General features: G+C 42.0%; 1 long non-coding RNA gene across 2 annotated transcripts; it reads right to left on the reverse strand.

The window, feature by feature from the left end:
* Positions 1-485: 485 nt before the first annotated feature.
* LOC125551223 lies at positions 486-4,217 on the reverse strand. 2 transcript variants are annotated; one of them, XR_007302288.1, is made up of 6 exons: positions 3,574-4,217; positions 2,925-2,992; positions 2,351-2,456; positions 1,411-2,265; positions 1,248-1,329; positions 486-715 (listed from the first exon to the last, which is right to left on the reverse strand). It is a non-coding gene; the product is annotated as an uncharacterized LOC125551223 (long non-coding RNA). The 2 variants fall into 2 exon arrangements; XR_007302287.1 differs by lacking the exon at positions 2,925-2,992 and having other exon boundaries at positions 3,574-4,214.
* Positions 4,218-5,722: the final 1,505 nt, after the last annotated feature.

The following is a 5,722-nucleotide window of genomic DNA, read 5'->3' on the forward strand; positions in this document are numbered from 1 at the left end:
TTAACGACCTCCTCTGTGAGAAAGTCGTTGACGTTTACTACCAAAATATGCCTATTGTTTTGTTTTGGTCACTAGCAGCCTCCCCCAGTCCACGTAGGCATCAGACGCGGCAATCTGATGTGGCACAAGAATCAGCCGGTCCAATTCAATTTTCTACATGAACCTAGCCCAACAATTCGGCCTTTTTAATGTATTTTTTTCCTGTGCTTTTATTAGCTACATGGGTCTGACCCAATAATTCGGCCCATGTATTTTTTTAGGCAAGCCCTTTTAATATATGTATTTTATGTTAATTTCGGTTAGCTACATGGGCCTGGCCTACAATTTGGCCTTTTTATTTTCTAGCACACAACATTTTGCAGTCAATTTATTTTTTATTTCCAGCTTTTTTTCCCAGCTCCAGTTTATAGATGGTCCCAAATGTCAGATTTTTCACAGCTTATTAATAAGCAATATATATGTATATATCAAACAGACAGAAGAGAGAAAGCATATGAAAATCTTCGAATAACAGCTAAAATAAGTTTATTACAATATGCTATACAGAACAGAAGATGTGAAACTACAGACACTCATTCACATCACAACAAACAGTTTCCATACACTCATTCACATCACATCAACCAGTTTAACCATCGAATCTTGCATACCCAGGAACTTCCGCTTATGTGCAGACCTATAGGAAGGGCATCTCTCCAGCATCATCTCTCGTAACCTAAAAGAAGGAACATAAACCATCATCAGAATTTGCAACTTTTTGTCCTGCCAAAATATTAATACTTGTTTAAACAAAGGATTGATGGCAAAAATTATTTCCATAGCCGTTTGTTGGATACTGATGTTAGTTTGAGTAGGTAGGATGAATAGTTCAATGTGTTAAAGAACCAGTGCATTTTTCTCTACAGCCGAACTAGGTATATAGTTCAAAGTCTGTTAAGCATGTGACACAAAACATTTTTTGTATTTCAGCATGATAGACCATAAACATAACTCGCTAATTGCAGGTTTACTAACTATAGGTCCTGTTATCGGCAACCAAAAGCATTAGGCAATGAAGAATAGTATATTTGCAATGCAATTCGTTAGCCAACCACCAATATGATAGTGCATGTGGGTATTACATCAGGGACAAGCCAACAGATAAGTACATATGACAAGAAACAAAAACAGAGAGGTCGTACAACACATGGCACGTGCATATCTCCATGACACCAACCAAACAAGGAATGTACAAACAAGAAGCGCACCTTCAGCGTCTCATCATCGGTCATGATAGGTGAGCTGGTAGGTGGTTGACGAGCCTCCCTTCTTGTCATGCTTGGTCATGATCTGGATAGCGAAAAGAGGGAGGTTAGGAACATCACAATGACAGTACTGAGATCACTCAAGCAATCCTAGTGATGCACGAACCTCACAATGTTGCCAACAAGGCAAGAACTTCCTTGATCTTATCCTTGATGTTCTCTAGCTCCAGGTTGTTTCGCTGCAGCTCGATATTTGCTGAACCGTGTGTGTACATGCATCAGGGCATACATACAATGTTCAAGTTAATATTCTCAGCAAATTATGATGTAACCAAAATAATTACTACAGGACTTCGGATAAAAATTGAGCTTAGACGTGAAACTTTACAGCGCTCATTTCAACCATGTTAGATAAACTTGAGTAAATTAGCAATAAGGATATTGGTTTCAAGCTAGGTGAAATGCAAACAAAGTCCTATTATATTGATGGATCCCAACTTGTTTAAACTAGAGCAAGTCGTTCAACTTGTGCAATCTAGCAGTCTAAAAAGAGAGAAGTGTGTTCATTCTCAGTTACACATTAACTAGAACAAAAATGAGAGACATTAATTAGAAAAGAAATAAGAGACACTAATATAAGAGAGAACTTTCAACAAGTACACATTAATTAGTACATAGCATCTCTGGCACTGTTGTTGTTTGCATATTAAAACCAGTAGTTGTCCGCTATGAAGCATCACTCGTTCACCAACATTAGTATGTCAGCTAGCAGAATCCTCATGTACTAACTTAGACAAATTTGACATACTAATGCTAGAGAAAATAATTGTTTGCACATCATCGTCCAGGACCTCCTACAGGATCATTTCACTCTAATCTCCTACCTGACTAAACTAACAAGTGCTCAGATTACCGACAAAAACAAGTGGCAGTAGCTAAAAAAGTGGCAGTAGATCAAAAACAAGGAGAACATTTGTCCAGGTGACCCTTCCGGAGTAGCACGTAGTAGAGCACCTGCACCCTGCATCCACGCACATACAAATCAGTCAAAGAGTCCATTAACAAGAAAGGGGTCGAGATTTCAATGTGGGGAGGAAGCAGCTGACCGTCCAAAGAAGACAGGCCAGTTATAGATGCAGAGTTAGGCACACTCGATTGTTGACGCCATCGCTGCTGCCGCCGCCTGGATCGGGGTGTCATGGAGGAAGCGATCTGAAGCATAAAAATTGAGCAAAATTAAAAGCATCAGTCGCTAGAAGCATGTAGGCAATAGTACTGGATAATATTTAGACCAAAAGACATTTTATATTTTGAGACAAAGGGAGTATTACATAGTTCATCAACCCCATGTCAAATTAATCTAAAAAATGAATTACTAAACCTGCCTGACTAAATCAAACTCAAACCAATGCATCAATCGACACTAGCAGTAGTACACTGAAGAAATCGACATTGAACGGAGGCAATTAATATGTACAGCTAGCACCCATTTGCCTATATTCTGCACTTGAATTCAAACCAATCACTCTATTTCAGAAGATGCGACGATTGTGGAAACAGTAGCACTGGCTACAATGGCTACAGCAACACCAAGCAATTCAACGAAGCAACGACCACCATACAGAGCTAAGCACTGGCTACTATAGCTAGGAAGTGAGTCCGTCAAATATCCCTACGTACTTCTTGTTGATATGCAGCAGTACTCCTTGACAAATAACCGATCAGATTCTGATCCATTCCTGCTTTTCCTGTGCCAAATATAAATTTATAACTAGCCTTATGAAAGGGAAAGACACTATAGATTTTGTGGAGAGAAAAAGCTAGCAGCTACCAGCCAGTCAGACAACACCTCACTACCTCAGAGCCGTGAGCAAATTTGAGGGCCACAGAAAATACGTGTGGGTGAAGTGAATTACACAAATAAGCCTCACCCGATCCACTGCATTGTCACATTTCTACACTAAATCAACTGACTAAAAATAGATTGTTGGATGCACAAATAGGATCGCGTTGCTTGTTAATTCTACTTTAATATTACATATTCTAGATAAAACTAAACTAGAGCCTCATATCCTACTACACGACTACAGCCCAATTACACCATAGCGTGCAATTGCAAGGCCAGTACAACACTGGAGAAACTCATGATAAATTCCAACAATTTGAGCACTGGTGAAGAAACTGAAATTGCAGAACCATCCATTATTCTTATATACACAACTCAAACACAAATTCGTGGCCAGGTAGCCACATACTCATAGGCGACTCGGGCAATTCGATGAAGAATTCCATACGGGGAGCCGGAGAGGAGAGGCGCTTGGATGGGTACCTTGGGTAAGGGAACATGCCGAGGATGTAGTCCTTGGGCCTGGAGGCGTCCGGGGTGCGGAACATGCGGTGCTCCTCCCAGCACGCCTGCCACCTCTGCTTGATCTCGTCGTACGGGTACGCCCACCTCGCCCACACCTTACCCACGTCGGCGCCGGCGCAACAACGGCAGGAGCGAGTGCGGTGCGGCGAGAGGAGCGCACGGCGCTGGTGGGCCGCGGCGACCGCGGGGGCGCGCGCGGAGCTGGAGTGGCGGGTGCGGCGTGAGAGCCATCAGGGGTTGGGGATGCGCGCACCGGATCTGAACTGATGGGAGGAAGGAGCGGAGCGGAGCAAGCGTGAGAGGATGCGGTGCCGGCCATGGAGCGCAGAGAGGAGGAGGGCGGCGCGACCGAGCACGAGGATGGATCTGGGGATCGAGGGGAGAGGGAGAGGGAGAGGGTGGGTCAGCGGTGGGGGTGGAGGGGGTTGCCATGGCGTCGATCTAGGGTTTCGGCGTGGAGAGAAGGAGAGGGTGGAGTGGAAGGCGGAGGTCGCTGACGGGGCTGGGGCTGGGGCTGGGTTTGGGGGAGTGGAGATCAGCGGCGGGGCCGGGTTTGGGGTTGCGGGTGAGGAGAGGATGGATCTGGGGACCGAGGGGATGGGGGAGTGGGTGAGTGGGGGTGGCAGCGGGCGTGGGTCGGGAGGAGGGTGGGTGGGTGGGTTAGGGTTTTTGATTCTCGGGAGAAGCTCCACCGTTGGATGGATGTGTGATGGATGGCTCAGATTGCGTCTAATTTGGTGATCCGCGTGAAAGTGGTTCCTCGCGTCTCATTGGCCGAGTATCTCGCACTTGAATTTCAAAATTTTGAACCCAAAACTTTGAATTTTTTTTAAACATAGCAATGACATAGTTTGTCAAAATGATCTCATTTTTTTCATAAGTGTGAATCTTAGAATGGCAAACGATGCCATAGTTCGACGGCTTTCATTTTCTTTGCACAAAAAGATGATTTTCCATTTTCTGAGTGCATAAAAAAAAATTTTTGTGAAGAAGCTACCAAATATTTGTTCCAAAATAGCACAACTCCATTTTTCAAAAATATTAGATCAGATTTTATGTAAAATTGACCAAATAGTTACATGTCAAAAGCTTTTGATCCACCTCTTATAAAAAAACAAATTTCACCCCATTCAGTAGGAAGCGGGGAAAAAATTGAATGAAAATTTGTTCAAATGATTTTGCATTGTGCACAAAGGTGCATCTGGGAATTCCAAACAATGTTTCCTAAGGAAGTTTACACTTTCTTTGCACAAAAAATTCATTTTCCATTTTCCGAGTGCCCGAAATGAGTTTTTTTGTGAAGGACCTACAATATATTTGTTGCAAAATTGGACCAAATCATTTTTCTAAAATACTAGGCCATATTTTATTCACAATTGACCAAATGGTTGGGTGTCAAAAGATTTGATCCACCTCTCGTGAAAAAGACAAATTTCCGCCGATTCAGCAGGAAGCGGGTCAAATTTGAACTGTAGGTGCCTCATAGTTTGCTATTTATTTTTTCCAAAAATCATTTCTAGGTACGTAAGTATCTATTTAATTAGATAAACATCAAAAGTTTTCCAAGATTCAACCACTAGCTAGGAACGGTCAAGCCCGCCGTTTTGACCGCATTTTGAAACGGGCATAAAAAATTCAAAAAAATAAAAAAATGGAAAACCTTCGCATTGTGTCATTATATGTGACCAAGTGTCCAGGAAAAATAATAAACTTGTAATATTGCAATTATTTTTAAAAAGTGTTATCAGAAATGAGCTATCATGCGTGAAGATTCATGGCTTTCAAGCCAAATGATCAAACTTATGGCCACATTCATGGCATAGTTTGTTCAAATGATCTCATATCATGCACAAGGGTGCATCTTGGAATTAAAAACAATGTTTCCTAAGGGACTTTTTATTTTCTTTGCACGGAAAATTCATTTTCCATTTTCTGAGTGCCCGAATTGAGTTCTTTTTGTGAAGGACCTACCATATATTTGTTGCAAAATTGGACAAAATCATTTTTGTAAAATACTAGGCCATATTTGATTCACAATTGACCAAATAGTTGGGTGTCAAAAGCCTTGATCCACCTCTGGTGAAAAAGACAAATTCCCACCGATTCA

This window comes from Triticum urartu, chromosome 4 (assembly GCF_003073215.2).
Source record: "Triticum urartu cultivar G1812 chromosome 4, Tu2.1, whole genome shotgun sequence".
Taxonomy (NCBI): Eukaryota; Viridiplantae; Streptophyta; class Magnoliopsida; order Poales; family Poaceae; genus Triticum; species Triticum urartu.